A 16,394-nucleotide genomic window follows, 5' to 3' on the forward strand; every position below is an offset into this window, starting at 1 on the left:
TTCCCTACACAGCAAATACACAGTAACTACAAGCCAGTACTAATATAATAGCAGATTACAAATGGCGAACTTAACTATGTATCAGACCACTAGCTAAAGCAAACTCAGCAAGAAGGATTTACGGAGAAGACGAAGTTAATAAGTATGTATTTACTACTAGAATCTTTGTTTATGACTCAAATTCTAAAACTGCACAAAGAAGTAGATCGACCTATAATATAGGCATTCTCTTAACTACTCTAGCGTGGAAAGATTTTTTAAGTTTGCATACAGCACATGCACTCTAAAACTAGAACAGAGATGCCATGGCATAATCGAATTCATGTCAAAGTGTGTTGCTCTGCTGATCCACAGAACATCTAAAATTACAGAAAACAACCCGACCAGTCAGATAACGATATTTTTCCATAAATACAGACCGGAGTCCGAAACAGCGCCGTTGGACAACACAGAGATTGCATTTAGACTCGGCTACAAGCGACAATATTAGATACGGATCAGCTACGTAACAGGAACAGGAACTAGATGGCGCAATCACAATCTACTCAAGAACGCCACTGAGTTAAAATTTGCGCAATATCGCTGAAAATTGTATGAAAAATTGTCTAATCGCATTTCTTGTCACTAGAAGTCCGAAGCGAGTTGTACAATGTTGTTAACAGGATGTTGTTGTTGTGGTCTTCAGCCCTGAGACTGGTTTGATGCAGCTCTCCATACAACTCTATCCTGTGCAAGCTGCTTCATCTCCCAGTACGTACTGCAGCCTACACCCTTCTGAATCTGCTTAGTGTATTCTTCACTAGGTCTCCCTCTACGATTTTTACCCTCCACGCTGCCCTCCAATACTAAATTGGTGACCCCTTGATGCCTCAGAACATTTCCTACCAAACGATCCCTACTTCTAGTCAAGTTGTGCCACAAACTCCTCTTCTTCCCAATTCTATTCAATACCTCCTCATTAGTTATGTGATCTACCCATCTACTCTTCAGCATTCTTCTGTAGCACCACATTCCGAAAACTTCTATTCTCTTTTTGTCCAAATTATTTATCGTCCATGTTTCACTTCCATACATGGCTACACTCCATACAAATACTTTCAGAAACGACTTCATGACACTTAAATCTATACTCGATGTTAACAAATTTTTCTTCTTCAGAAACGCTGTCCTTGCCATTGCCAGTCTACATTTTATATCCTCTCTACTTCGACTATCATCAGTTATTTTGCTCCCCAGATAGCAAAACTCCTTTACTACTTTAAGTGTCTCATTTCCTAATCTAATTCTCTCAGCAACACCCAATTTAATTCGACTACATTCCATTATCCTCGTTTTGTTTTTGTTGGTGTTCATCTTATACCTTCCTTTCTAGAGCCTGTCCATTCCGTTCAAGTTAACAGGATGGCGGCAGCCAATAACAAATTGACAGGGATATACCTGATTACGACAGACGCTTGTTACCTGTGCAGTGAACCAGGCCCCCTGGAGCACAAGAATGTATGTGAAATCTAGTGAACTAAAGTTCAGGCTGATAATCAGAACCATGCAAAGCATTTCCCCGCAGCAGAGATTACGGCACTAGGCTGCAAGGCATTCCTTGTCTGTAAGACATCTGTCACTAGATGAGCAGTCACCCAAACAGCGCACGCCATCTATCACCTGCGACACACTGCGAAATTATAGTTGTTAATTTATCCACGGGACCATCATGAGAAGACAACGAAAATACCAATATATAAGAAAATTTAATAGATTTTTTTTTATCACAACCATAAATACAGACTCGAAGAGAATTGTGGTGAACGTCTGCTACCAGACCGATCAGCAGGATGCTTACGACAACAAACCGGTGGACTCCTGTCAACATCAAGACGTAGCAACAGACAGACAAACGATGCTCCCTTTTACTCGGGGTCGGCCTTCCAGTAACACCTAGCCACAGTGAAGTGGATTTCCAAAACAGTTCCGATCCACAATGTTGAATTAACTATGTAAATTCGTAAGATAAGAATAAATGTTATTTCAGGAAAGGAAAGAAACGTAATTTATTAGTTCACGTACACGTCGGAGGTTCGAGTCCTCTCTCGGGCGTAGTTGTGTGTGTGTGTGTGTGTGTGTGTGTGTGTGTGTGTGTGTTGTCCTTAGCGTAAGTTAGTTTAAGTTAGATTAAGTAGTGTGTAAGCTTAGGGACCTATGGCCTAAGCAATTATGTCCCATAAGATCTTACCACTTTTACAATTTAGTTTACGTACATGTGCGTTAGTATATTGTCACGGTACAATTCAAGCCAGACTCACGACGTGTCTAGTGCGTGGCCGATCACTCGGAGTACAGACACTATCATGGCCAGATTCCTTATACATCCCATAATCCGATCTATGACTCGATTATCTTGAGATAATTTAGTGATTAGTCCAAAGTGGCAACAATCGCTAGAATACGCTAAAAAATTGAAAGGTTCCATCTTGTTAAGTGAGGCGCCTTGATAAAGAAAACGTCCCTTTTCGCAACGGTTACCCTCTAGGCAGGATGTAGGCTGGAAAACCTCTGCGCAACGAAGGCACTGTCTGCCGTCTGTGTTTGATGCTGACTTTCACGGCAGTTGGCGGAAGATTTTTTTTATTGCATTAGAAAGCTAATAGAGTGCTGGTCTTTGTGTGATCATAAATCTCCGGTACGTGGCAGTTTCGGCCTATTCATTTTGTTAGGTTTACATCAGTGGTTGCGCGTTCGGTAATCGTCAACGGTTATTGCATTCATCTGCAGGCGCTTCCTGTATGGAATCCCATCACAGTTTTGCTGATTATCATCTTCGAAAAGTGTCTACTGACGTCTGAGGTAGTGCCCGATCGTTTTGACGATATACAGATAACTGCATCGAGCAGGAGCTTTGCAGCAGCTGTGTGTATGCTGCGAGGCACCTTCCATATCACTATTTGCTAAGAAGATATTCCGATCACCCTGTATATTACCTCGATCGAACTTTTAGGACTATCACTACCTCTATGATCTCTCTGATTCACAGGAAACCTTTTCCCCACCAGTTTTTGCAGTGTAGATGTTAAATTCAGCTTCTAAGCGGAACGTGTTTTCGTCGCTATGAAACCAAAAGTCTTTTTAGAAACGGATTAAAGATGCCTGTTTCCCCATAAGTGTCACTGTTTTCCTTATGATTATCTGTTGTGAATTCTCGGCGATATGCGTGATTTTGTGGAGGCTGTTCTCGGCAATTGATAGTACTTAATTTTAATAAATAAATATTTTACTGGTATTTATTTCTTTGTCTATTGCATTTCATGTCCACTAAGTCACTTTGTTAATTAATCTGGTTACGACCACTGGAAGCAGGAACGAGTTCGAATAGTTTACACGGTCAAGACTGAGCTGGACAATACACATTATTTTTCCTACAAGGTTAAGACACAGTGTCACTTCACTCTGTACAAGCTCTGTAGCAGAATGGTTAGTGTCGTTGCCTTCAGTGCGCAAGGACCCACATTCGATTCTCTGTACCTCTTCAGAGCTGCTTCAGCAAAGAAGCACCAGCACAATCAGCGACAATTACGGTTGATGTGAGTGAGAAGATGCTAATAAAATATCCCACGATCATCTATTACTTGTAAGGCATCCGTGATCCCACGAACATAGATGCTAGTATCCGACGCCCAGGTCGATAGTAGACAGGAGTCGAATGTCGAGCGCTGCAGGAGGCAGTGAGGCGAGTGTTGAGTGCGCAGTAGTACTGAAGAGTGTCGAGTGAGAAGTGATACTGGAGAGACGGTTAAGAATGGTGGTCGAGTAAATTCACCGAAGTGTGACAGATGAGCGCGTCCCCCTAATCGTCGTGGGGTGGACCCTCATCAATACCGATTCGCGAGTGATGTTGTTGTTGTTGTGGTCTTCAGTCCTGAGACTGGTTTGATGCAGCTCTCCATGCTACTCTATCCTGTGCAAGCTTCTTCATCTCCCAGTACCTACTGCAACCTACATCCTTCTGAATCTGCTTAGTGTATTGATCTCTTGGTCTCCCTCTACGATTTTTACCCTCCACGCTGCCCTCCAATGCTAAATCTGTGATCCCTCGATGCCTCAGAACATGTCCTACCAACCGATCCCCTTCTTCTGGTCAAGTTGTGCCACAAACTTCTCTTCTCCCAATCCTATTAAATACCTCCTCATTAGTTACGTGATCTACCCACCTTATCTTCAGCATTCTTCTGTAGCATCACATTTCGAAAGCTTCTATTCTCTTCTTGTCCAAACTAGTTATCGTCCATGTCTCACTTCCATACATGGCTACACTCCATACAAATACTTTCAGAAACGACTTCCTGACACCTAAATCTATATTCGATGTTAACAAATTTCTCTTCTTGAGAAACGCTTTCCTTGCCATTGCCAGTCTACATTTTATATCCTCTCTACTTCGACCATCATCGGTTATTTTACTCCCTAAATAGCAAAACTCCTTTACTACTTTAAGTGTCTCATTTCCTAATCTAATTCCCTCAGCATCACCCGACTTAATTTGACTACATCCCATTATCCTCGTTTTGCTTTTGTTGATGTTCATCTTATATCCTCCTTTCAAGACAGTGTCCATTCCGTTCAACTGCTCTTCCAAGTCCTTTGCTGTCTCTGACAGAATTACAATGTCATCGGCGAACCTCAAAGTCTTTACTTCTTCTCCATGAATTTTAATACCTACTCCGAATTTTTCTTTTGTTTCCTTTACTGCTTGCTCAATATACAGATTGAATAACATCGGGGAAAGGCTACAACCCTGTCTCACTCCTTTCCCAACCACTGCTTCCCTTTCATGCCCCTCGACTCTTATAACTGCCATCTGGTTTCTGTACAAATTGTAAACAGCCTTTCGCTCCCTGTATTTTACCCCTGCCACCTTCAGAATTTGAAAGAGAGTATTCCAGTCAACATTGTCAAAAGCTTTCTCTAAGTCTACAAATGCTAGAAACGTAGGTTTGCCTTTTCTTAATCTTTCTTCCAAGATAAGTCGTAAGGTCAGTATTGCCTCACGTGTTCCAACATTTCTACGGAATCCAAACTGATCTTCCCCGAGGTCGGCTTCTACCAGTTTTTCCATTCGTCTGTAAAGAATTCGCGTTAGTATTTTGCAGCTGTGACTTATTAAACTGATAGTTCGGTAACTTTCACATCTGTCAACACCTGCTTTCTTTGGGATTGGGATTATTATATTCTTCTTAAAGTCTGAGGGTATTTCGCCTGTCTCCTACATCGTGCTCACCAGATGGTAGAGTTTTGTCATGACTGGCTCTCCCGAGGCCATCAGTAGTTCTAATGGAATGTTGTCTACTCCCGGGGCCTTGTTTCGACTCAGGTCTTTCAGTGCTCTGTCAAACTCTTCACGCAGTATCTTATCTCCCATTTCATCTTCATCTACATCCTCTTCCATTTCCATAATATTGTCCTCTAGTGCATCGCCCTTGTATAAACCCTCTATATACTCCTTCCACCTTTCTGCTTTCCCTTCTTTGCTTAGAACTGGGTTGCCATCTGAGCTCTTGATATTCATACAAGTGTTTCTCTTCTCTCCAAAGGTCTCTTTAATTTTCCTGTAGGCAGTATCTATCTTACCCCTAGTGAGACAAGCCTCTACATCCTTACATTTGTCCTCTAGCCATCCCTGCTTAGCCATTTTGCACTTCCTGTCGATTTCATTTTTGAGACGTTTATATTCCTTTTTGCCTGCTTCATTTACTGCATTTTTATATTTTCTCCTTTCATCAATTAAATTCAATATTTCTTCTGTTACCCAAGGATTTCTATTAGCCTGCGTCTTTTTACCTACTTGATCATCTGCTGCCTTCACCACTTCATCCCTCAGAGCTACCCATTCTTCTTCTACTGTATTTCTTTCCCCCATTCCTGTCAATTGTTCCCTAATGCTCTCCCTGAAACTCTCTACAACCTCTGGTTCTTTCAGTTTATCCAGGTCCCATCTCCTTAAATTCCCACCTTTTTGCAGTTTCTTCAGTTTCAATCTGCAGTTCATAACCAATAGATTGTGGTCAGAATCTACATCTGCCCCAGGAAATGTCTTACAATTTAAAACCTGGTTCCTAAATCTCTGTCTTACCATTATATAATCTATCTGAAACCTGTCAGTATCTCCAGGCTTCTTCCATGTATACAGCCTCCTTTCATGATTCTTGAACCAAGTGTTAGCTATGATTAAGTTATGCTCTGTGCAAAATTCTACAAGGCGGCTTCCTCTTTCATTCCTTCCCCCCAATCCATATTCACCTACTATGTTTCCTTCTCTCCCTTTTCCTACTGACGAATTCCAGTCACCCATGACTATTAAATTTTCGTCTCCCTTCACTACCTGAATAATTTCTTTTATCTCGTCATACATTTCATCTATTTCTTCATCATCTGTAGAGCTGGTTGGCATATAAACTTGTACTACTGTAGTAGGCATGGGCTTTGTGTCTATCTTGGCCACAATAATGCGTTCACTATGCTGTTTGTAGTAGCTAACCGGCACTCCTATTTTTTTATTCATTATTAAACCTACTCCTGCATTACCCCTATTTGAGTTTGTATTTACAACCCTGTAATCACCTGACCAAAAGTCTTGTTCCTCCTGCCACCGAACTTCACTAATTCCCACTATATCTAACTTTAACCTATCCATCTCCCTTTTTAAATTTTCTAACCTACCTGCCCGATTAAGTGATCTGACATTCCACGCTCCGATCCGTAGAACGCCAGTTTTCTTTCTCTTGATAACGACGTCCTCTTGAGTAGTCCCCGCCCGGAGATCCGAGTGATATGACACAAAAAGTGACAAGTGCCGAATTTCGTGTTTCGCGTAACCGCGTCGGCCAGCAACAACCATGGAATGCAGTGAGGATTGTTGTGGATGTTAACCATTATCATTGCGTGTGACAAAATACCTCAAATTAGCAACCAATAAGAGATATAACCGTAATTAGATGTGTAAGGCGAAGGTAGCAACTGCCGCAGAATTTGTGTGGTGGTAGAAAATATACAGTTTGTACATCACAATCTTTGTGGTCCTTAATAATAGACAAACTTTCAATCATTCCACTATTCAGTCTCAGAACAGCCGCACTCGGTTGAAATACCCCCGAAACCACAGCAGGAAAACCGATAGCCTTCATCCATTGAGCATACGGTCATATAATCATAATAATTAACTGTTTGGCGGTTTCGATAAATTACACCAAATCCAGTAAAGGACTTAAACGGGGGTGTTTCATCTTGGCTCCCGTGAAAAGGACAGTTGCAATCTTAGGATCCGAACAATGATTTATTAAGCACCATTTTTGGTTTCAGTGGAATGACATTTGCAATTATCGGACAATTTTAGTGCAGGAGCAATCCGGTATTGTTGTTACCGTGACTAAAATTACAGTATTCCAACTAGAGACTGTGTAATATAACATTTATGGTGAAATTAGAAATCGCGGGAATGGAGCACATTGTTTAGACAATAGAGTGCAAAAGTGACTTATTTAGACAATACACAGCGAAAGTGACTTACTTAGACAATACAGTGCAAAAGTGACTGAAAAACAGTAAACAATTTGTTTTTATGAGTTAAAGTGACAAAAGCAGTGTTAATAAACAATATATTGAAGTATGGACACGAGAACCTGCGTGAATTGCTGTAAAATTCATACTCTTATAAAAAGAGCGTTTGTGCATAATCTCGAGTGAACCAGCCAAAATTCCGTTACGAAAGCATCAGGAACACGTTTTCAAGTGACTTTGTATCCGAAATTGTTTTTGAACGGTGTAAATCACTAAATTTAATGTGGACCCATAAACTGTTACCGAATTCGCGAGTGTTGTCTGTGGCGTAAATGTTGGATGACGTCACCCAGAGTGTGAGCGGCTAACCAAAGCACCTGTAGCAGTGACGAAGGTCCACACGCCGCGACAGCAAGTTTGGATAGCGGTGATGTACCACACTGACCAGTGACTGCAGCGGAGCCAAGTGGTTGAAGTAGAGACAACGATGACGTGGAGTTTGACATCTAGTGGTGAACCCTCAAAGTATACTTCGTCTGCGCTACCTACTCGCCGATCAACGAACTACGTGACAGCAGCTCCATCCTGTCGCCAACCAACGAACTATGAGACTGCGTCAGCACGATTCGTCGCGGATGTAAACAGTGCACACGTCACCGCACCAGCTACAACGACGCTTCGCCTGACAGCTGCCGCGCTGGAGGAGCCAACGCCAACACGACTAGCAGTGCGACTTCAAACGTCAAAACATCGCGGCTTCGACGAGCGTCGAGGGGTGAGTGAGGACGATTTGCTGGCGCGAGACTAATTAATATTGCACTAACTTCACAGCGTGGAAGGAACTTCAAATTAAATTTGACAATTGCCGAAATTATAAGAACAATATCTTTTAACATTTTTTTGCGAATTTGTTCTGAAGCCTGGTATGCTAATGAGCATGTGTTTTCATGCTGTACAGCACAGAATAGTGTCTCATTTGCATTATTTATTGTAAACTACATGTTTAAGTTGTGTGTATGTTACTTCAAGATTTTGTGTATAAATGTAGTCATTGATGTTTGAGAGATAGGTTTCTGTAACTTATGGTGTTCAATGGAGAGGTCTGTTTTGCCAATCTGGGTTAACCTAATACAGTGAAGGATTATTTAATTATTAGTTAATTAGTGAGTGTTTGGCTTACTAGGAGGTTAATTTTTATTTTCTTGTGTGTGTGCATAGTGGATAGTTGAGAATGGATCCTGAATTGAAAGAAAATTTTTGGAGGAGGTAGTTAGAAAAATGGACATAGGGCAAGAGGACAAGGATGAGTCAGGGATTGGTAGTAGTGGAATGTCAATGAACAGCCCATTGGGTCATTCAACCGGTTACCCTGAGACACCAGGAGAACCTATTGGAAAAGAATTGAGTCTAGAGGATGGAGAATCGCAGTTAACAATATTTAAGATGCTCCAAGAAATCAAGAAAGGTATAGCAGAGATGTCCCAAGAAAACCAAGAAAACTCAAGGAAAGGACTGCAGGAATTCGAGGAACAGATGAGAATAACTCTTCAGGAGAGAGATGACAAGCTACAGGTGAAGGTAGATCGACTCTGGGAAGAGATGATTGATATGAATGTAGAGATAATCGGACAAGCTGAGGGAGATATCATGGACCTTAAAACTGAATTGGAAGAGAAAACGCAGAAAATTGAAACACAACAACACCAACAGATTAAAGATGTGGTACAAATACAACAGCAGTGCCATGTTAATATTGGTAAACTGGGAAACAGGCAAGTGAAATTGGAGGAGGCTGTGGAACATATAGTCACAAATGAGATCAAACAGCTGCAGGAGGAAGTCCTACATCTAGAAACTAAAACCGGAGAGATTGATAGGAAGATAAATAGTACCATCTTAACAGTAGGGGAGGGCAAGCTTGTTATATTAGTAAACGCTGATAATAGGTATACCCAGACAAACATGGGGCAAAAATATAAACCCAAAGGGGCATTGCATCCAATAATATTTACTAAGTGGTTACGAGGAGTTTTCCTGGTACGCTTACAAGATGCAGATAAAAGTCAGTTTGCAATAGACAGAATCGAAGGTGAAGCTTTCACCTGGGGAGTTAGGAAGAAAGAAGAAGTTACCAGCTACAGTCAATTTGAGGAAGAGTTTTTAAAGAAATACTGGTCCAAAAGTCACCAGTGTGCAACACTTAAAGATTTACTGCATCGCAAGTCTCTTAATATCTGGAGAGGTACCTTGAGAGAATTTGCTGAGCATCTATGGGAGTTGAATGAAACATTGGAGCAGTCATTGAATGACGACATAATGATATCAGCAATTAAAAGGAGGTTAAGTCGTAGGATGCAAGAAAACTTATCTGGAGGCCTGATTAAAGATAAAGATACCTTAATGGAAGTATTGGGGCAATTAGAAACTATTCGTGCAGAGGAAAACAACCAGATGCATGATCAGAACCAAGGTGGAAATAATTACCATCAAAGTCAGTTTAATGGCCCACCAAATTACGTTGGTAGAGGTGGGGGTAATGGACGTGGGAACCATGGCAATGGTTGACAGTTTCACCAGTCATGGGAGAGGTGATGATGATAATGACAGGAATTATGAGAGGGGAGAAGATAGACGAAGGGATCATGACGTATGAATTGAAGAAAGTTAGCTGTAGGGAGCCTGCAACTCTTTTGCTGGTATACCAAGTGGTGAATGGTACGCTCCCAGCTGGTTGAGACTTTTATTTCAAGTTTCACTCCTCTACCATCTTTCTCTATCCGTGTATAGTAGTTTGGATTGGTAGTGGTCATCCAAGTAATTCAGATTTATAGTTGACTTAAAATAAAGGTAAGTAGTTACTGTTGATGTGGAGTGTGAGATGTCAAAGAATCAATAAGTTAAATATCAGTTTAGTGGAGATACATTACAAAAGTAATAGTGTCAGAAGTAATAAAAGGAGAACCAGATCAGAAATTTAATGTTTATAAAATGTGGTGGGAAGCTAATTGGTCAGACCAGAGTTTGTGTAATCCTACAGAGTTGTTTTGTGAGGGATGAAAAGGTCAAACTGTTGTAGGAGAACTGAAGTAATGTATCAGGTTGTAAGTAGGAAAGCATATAAAGAAACAAATAAATGAGGAGATAGCTGTTCAAATAAATGATGTGAAATGTGATGAACGGAGAGGCCAAGGAGCCTGGAGTAGTATTTGTATGAAGTATATGGAGGATTGATGTAAGTTGAAGATATATATTTATTTGCAGTTGAAGTTACTGTTAAGTTGAGGGAGTTATGTGTAATGAAGAGTATGGAGTATGAAGTGTTTGAAGTATTGAAGTATGTCATTTAGCACATGAGCAACATCTGTTTGCAAGTTATTTGTTGGGATACATGTTTATCTGAAGTATGCTGATAAAACAGAAAGTGTATCCAATTAACTATCAGAGTCAATTATGGTTATACTTATGTCAAGCTTTAGGAGCAGAATTCTGGCACTGTGTAATGAATAACAAATATCCATAGAGCAGATTTGAATTAATGTCAGTATTACAGGGAGTATTGTACCTCTCATCTAAGCTTTAGTGATAACAATTCAAATATGGCAGTAATGTGTGGCAAAATGAAATAATCAACAGTTTAAAACTTTTCACTGGATGACCACATTAGTTATAATGATGTAAATAGTTATGTAAGACATACTTAGTGCAATATAAAGCATTTAATATTATGGAATCAATTTGTAGATGTATGAGGGATTCTAAAATAATTGCATAAGTCAAGGTGTACATGCTGTATTTTGTTTTGATATTTAATTTCGCTTGTTTAAAGACTCAGTTGAATAAGTTGTGAATTTCTTCCTTAAGTTTGATGTGTGTTGGCCAAGTGAGTTAGAGTGAAAGTAGTATTGAAGGCACAAACCCTGCTGCAAGGACGGCATACCAAAGAGGTAGCTGGCATTTAAGTAGTTTTTCCTTGTCTTTGCTGTACCAAGTTATAAAAGATTAACCAGTAACAAATATGTAGTTAATGGTCCGTACAAACCTTTGAAAGTGAAGATTTTTGGTAATTGAATGTAAGATAAGTTAGTAAAAATATTTATCAAACTATGTTAATTAAGATAGATTGATTTTGTTGATTTTGTATTATGTTTCTGTAGGGGCAGTTTGCTACCGGAGTCAATAGGGTATTATTTGTGATACGATGTAACTTCAGTATGTGAACCAGAACTTATGTTCCTCATTTTCATTTATATGCTATGTGATAATTTTTTCCTATTATTCTTTTTCGCCTATGGCTACAAAGAAGGTTTTTAGGGCAGGGATGTAAGGGATCCGTGAACCCACGAACATTGATGCTAGTATCCGACGCCCAGGTCGATAGTAGACAGGAGTCGATTGTCGAGCACTGCAGGAGGCAGTGAGACGAGTGTTGAGTGCACAGTAGTACTGAAGGGTGTCGAGTGAGAATTGGTACTGGAGAGACAGGCAATGATGGTGGTCGAGTAAATTCACCGAAGAGTGACAGATGAGCGCGTCCCCCTAATCGTCGTGGGGTGGACCCTCATCAATACCGATTCGCGAGTGATATGACACCAAAAGTGACAAGTGCCGAATTTCGTGTTTCGCGTCAACCGCGTCGGCCAGCAACAACCATGGATTGCAGTGAGGATTGTTGTGGATGTTAACCATCATCATTGCATGTGACGAAATACCTAAAATCAGCAACTAATAAGAGATCTAACCGTAATTAGATGTGTAAGGCGAATGTAGCAACTGCCTCAGAATTTGTGTGTTAGTAGAAAATATACAGTTCGTACATCGCAACCTTTGTGGTTCTTAATAATGGACATACTTTCGGTCATTCCACTGTTCTCAGAACAGCCGCATTCGGTTGATATACCCCCGAAACCACAGCAGGAAAACCGATAGCCTTCATCCATTGAGCATATGGTCATATAATCATAATAATTAACTGTTTGGCAGCTTCGATAAATTACACAAAATCTAGTAAAGGATTTAAGCGGGGGTTGTTTCATACTCCTCGTACCTCCTTATTTGCTGCAGTCGGCCAGTTGGAAAAGGCTTAAGTCGTAATCCGTGCGTGAACTTTTGAGTTTTGTTAGTATCACACTTTCTCGTTCCAAGAAGAGGTATACATGATTCCATTCTTTCCACGGATAAACATTTTTCTTTCTCACGCTTTCTTCAAACTCCTGTTGTCTGTAAATATATTGCTTGAGATATTAAACCTGTTTTGAACTGTCTTTAATTTAACTATGATTTTGTGAAATTCCCTTCCGTTCCATCTGACATTTTAATCACGGATGACTGGATCGTGACGTGTGATATTTTATCAGTAAACACATCGATAGTACTTAAGAAATATGTTTTATTCTTTGATTACGCAGTAAAGTTTCGCAATTCAGTAATAAACCCGTCCTTTCCATCTTCCCCTGCTGCACCTGCAAGAACTTGGCCTCGGAAAACCTACTGGTGATCGGGATTATCGCCGCCTTAACACAGCCACGCTGGAACACCTAAATAGCTTTTCGTGGCTTTAAAGTCTTGCTAGCGACAAATCGAATCCTCAGATACCGGTCATAAATTTCAGGAAGGGCTTATCTGTATTGCTTCAGGAGGCACATATATATACACCAGGATAAACTCAATTATCTCTGTATGCATTGTGGCAGTGCCGATATCACCTTCTCCGACCGCACTGTAGTAAAATACATTGTATTTCCTGAAGTGACGTGCAATGTTACAATTAACTAAAAGAAGCTTTAAAAAACTAGCTGCACTACAGCTTTCAACAGGAAGTAAAAATATATGTATCCGTAGGATACTGCTGAATTAATTTTCCCAGGTCTGCCTGTAACTATCAAACGGAGGAAGGTCCTTGCTTTAAAATATCTCTTCTGTGTTGTCACTTTATGCACAGAAATTTGCTAACAAGGCCGTCAAACATACAGTACCGCAAATCAATGAAGAAAAATAAGGAGATGTTTACTAATCGTTTCACACTCACAGAACACACTCTCATTCTAGGAGCCAGCAGAAGGCTTCAACTAAGACCTAATACTGAGAGAACCGCATTTTTCATCATGTTAATTATTACATTTTTAAAAACGCACGGTGTTTGGTAGCTTTGAATGCACACTCAAATAGTAATCAAATCACTCTTGTAGACTGAATGTTTATAGTTATGTCTGCACAGCACAGCAGTTTCCAAAAGAAAGTCCAGATTAACGGCCGGCCGATAGAATGGACAAAAAAATGCGCCACAAACCAAAACCGACGGGTGGTTGCTTGGTGCTTAGGGGCGCTCAACGACGGGGTTACCAGAGGCAAGCCGATGGGGACAGCATTAAGGTATGAGGACAGACATCTGGGCTTGCATGTTATCCGTGGTAGTAATCGCAGGACCCACGGCACCTGTGAACTATGCGAGCATTATCGTGGCCCACTGGCATGCCTTCATGCTTGATGTCTTCCCAGATGAGCATCTACAGTAGGATAGCCAGCATCCAGCAACAGTGGTCTGAGGAGTTTAATAGCGATGTCTTGGCCACCAAATTCGTTTTATTTGAGACAGATGGAACCCGTCTGGGACGCTATCGACCTCCAGTTTCGAACATACAAAACCACCGGCCCGCAATTTACGGAAATAGCGTGAATTGTGTGTAGACATCTAGTCGAATCAGTGCCATACACTGCTGTATGGCTTACTAGATATAGAACAACTCTCTCGGAAGCAAGTGGTTAAAATGTTTGCTTCATCACTGTACATTACGATGCCAAGCCGAGAAGCAGGTGAGTCACTCATTTGTCCTGCCTGAACTGCTTTTTCTAAATTTGCGTTTACTTCTGCATCGGACGTCTTTCATAGTTGCACGTGAGATTGACTGTAACATACTTCGAACTACATCGCAAGAGGAACGCAAATGAATCGTCAGTAGTCCGTACACTATAATTATGTAGGCTTCCGCGGATAGAATCGGTTCACGTAGAAGTTTTCTGAGTTTAGTACGAAGAACCCACTTTTCGGGTACGGTTACTGCGTCCTTCTTCTGGGTCTAAATTACGACGTGGTACAATACTTAGAAAAATTATGTCAAATATATCAAGAGGTACATTTGTCTCCAATATTTGAATACCGAAAGGATACCTAAATACGACGTAATTTCTATTGCACCCAAGATGGCGAATATACAATTGTAATACCTCACTCAATTTTGGTTATTTCTTGGTCACTGGTTTTATGAACGAATTCTTTGCAACTGTACGTAATTTAGGAAGTCAAGGCTGTCAAATGTGAATGTATAAATCTTTCTTTTTCGTCTACTAGCATAGTAAATACGCAATATTCGAAGTCAATAAGTTTTTTTGTGGGATCAGAAGTCTGAATGGCACTTAAACACAATATAGACTATAGTGGGAAAGACAGAAAATACTTATACTTAGGTCCTGGATATAGATAACTGCTTACAACTTTATGCAGTTTATGTTGATTCCCGTGTGTTATATACTGAGGTGACATAAGTCACGGAATGCTCTGATCATCGTATTGGACGTCCTTCTACCCTCTGTAGTGCTGCAGCTCGGCGTGGCCTGAACTCATGAAGTCGTTGGAAGTCTCCTGCATAAATAATGGTTCAAGTGGCTCTGAGCACTATGGGACTTAACTTCTAAGGTCATCAGTCCCCTAGAACTTAGAACTACTTAAACTTAACTAACCTAAGGACATCACACACATCCATGCCTGAGGCAGGATTCGAACCTGCGACTGGAGCGGTCACGCGGTTCCAGACTGGAGCGCCTTTAACCGCTTGGCCACACCGGCCGGCTGCATAAATAATGAGTCTACATCTACATCCATACTCCGCAAGCCCACTGACGGTGTGTGGCGAAGGGTCAAACTACTTCTATATCCACGCATAATTACTTCAGAATTGACTGCGCAGAATTTTGTGTACGAATTGATCTCTGGATCCATAAATGTTCGATGTGATTTACGTCGGCGATCTGGTGGCCAAATCATTCGCTCGATTAGTCCAGAACGTCCTTCAGCCAGACACGAACAGTTGTCACCCAGTGACATGGCACATTGTTGGTTGGTTGGTTGGCTCTGAGCACTATGGGACTTAACATCTGTGGTCCTCAGTCCCCTAGAACTTATAACTCATTAAACCTAACCTACTTAAGGATATCACACAACACCCAGTCGTCACGAGGCAGAGAAAATCCCTGAGCGCGCCGGGAATCGAACCCGGGAACCCGGGCGTGGGATGCCACATTGTCATCCGTAACAATTTCATCGTTGTTTGGGAATATGAAGTCCATGAATGGCTGCAAACTGTCACCAAGTAGGCAAACATAACCAATTCCAGTCAATGATCGGATCAGTTGGACCAGATGATCCAGCCGATTCCACGTAAACACAGCCCGCACCATTATGGAGCCACCATCAGCTTCCACTGTGCCTTTTGACAACCTGGGTCCGTAGCTTCACAGGGTCTACGCCGCACTCTAACTTTACCATCACCTCTTACCAACTGAAATCTGGTCTCATCTGACCAGGCAACGGTTTTTCAGTAATCCAGTGTCCAACCGATGTGGCCACGAGTCCATGAGAGAACCTGCAGTTCATGTCACGCAAAAGATGCACTCTCGTCGGTCGTCTGCTGCCATAGCCCATTGACGGCAGATTTCTCCGCACTGTCCTAACGGATACGTTCTTCGTACGTCTCACATTGATTTCTCCGATTATTTCACGCAGTGTTGCTTGTCTGTTAGCATTAACAACTCTACGCAAACGCCAGTGCTCTCCTGTCGTTAAGTGAAGGCCATCGGCC

This window comes from Schistocerca cancellata, chromosome 8 (assembly GCF_023864275.1).
Source record: "Schistocerca cancellata isolate TAMUIC-IGC-003103 chromosome 8, iqSchCanc2.1, whole genome shotgun sequence".
NCBI lineage: Eukaryota > Metazoa > Arthropoda > Insecta > Orthoptera > Acrididae > Schistocerca > Schistocerca cancellata.